Genomic DNA, 1,394 nt, shown 5'->3' on the forward strand with positions numbered 1-1,394 from the left:
CTAAAATGGAAGTAATTGAAAAATTACCACCACCTGCCAATGTTAAGGTAATCAGAAGCTTTCTGGGGCATGCAGGATTCTATAGGAGGTTTATAAAGGATTTTTCAAAAATTGCAAAACCTCTGAGCAATCTGCTAGCTACTGACACGCCATTTGTGTTTGACATAGAATGTCTGCAGGCGTTTGAAACTGTGAAAGCTAAGCTGGTCACAACACCTGTTATTTCTGCACCAGACTGGACATCACCATTCGAACTCATGTGTGATGCTAGTGACCATGCCATTGGTGCAGTATTGGGACAGAGGCATAACAAGCTTCTGCATGTCATTTATTATGCTAGCCATGTTTTAAATGATGCACAAAAAAATTACATAACCACATAAAAAGAGTTGCTTGTAGTGGTTTATGCCATTGACAAGTTTAGATCATACTTACTAGGATCAAAAGTGATCGTGTACACTGACCATGCTGCTCTTAAATATCTACTTACAAAGAAGAATTCAAAACCCAGGCTCATAAGATGGGTGTTGCTTCTGCAAGAGTTTGATATAGAAATAAGAGACAGAAAAGGGACAGAGAACCAAGTTGCTGATCATCTGTCCCAGATAGAACCAGTAGAAGGGGCGTCCTCCCCATCTATTGAGAACTCTGAAACATTTTTGGATGAGCAATTGTTTGCCATTCAGGAAACACCATGGTTCGCAGACATTGCGAACTATAAAGCTGTAAGATTCGTACCCAAAGAGTACAACAGGTAGCAAATAAAGAAATTGATTTCTGATGCAAAGTACTACTTATGGGATGAATGATAAACCCATATTTTATGATATATTCTGTGCCTAATTTAAGTGATTTATTCAATCCTTCACTCACTTATTCATATAAATTGCATGGTTTTACTTTCCCTTCCTTATTATGTGACGTATGTGAAAAACATGTTTCCTATGCTGTAAAAGTAATTATTTTAATTACCCTTTACTTTCCTTTCGATGCCGTGATTCGTGTTTTGAGTAGTTTCAGATCTTCAAAGGGCAGGAATGACTTAAAGGATGGAAAGGAAACATACAAAATTGGAAGGAAAGCATAAAACGGAGTTTTTGAAGAAACTGGTAGTGACGCGATCGCATGAGTGATGCGACCGCATCCCAGCACGAAATGGTAGTGACGCGACCGTGTCATTGACAGGACCGCGCTCCTTAAGCGAAACGTATATGACGCGGGTAAAAGAATTGAAGATTGATGGTTTAGAGGTTATAAAAACTCTCGTTGTAAGTATAGTTACTAAACCAAGCAATCAACCTTTCTTACAAATGTTTTGGTTGTCACAAGTAACAAACCCCTTAAAAATTGTTAACCGAGTATTCAAACCTCGGATCGTCTTTTCAAGGAACTGC

Source organism: Arachis ipaensis, chromosome B08 (assembly GCF_000816755.2).
Source record: "Arachis ipaensis cultivar K30076 chromosome B08, Araip1.1, whole genome shotgun sequence".
Classification (NCBI taxonomy): domain Eukaryota; kingdom Viridiplantae; phylum Streptophyta; class Magnoliopsida; order Fabales; family Fabaceae; genus Arachis; species Arachis ipaensis.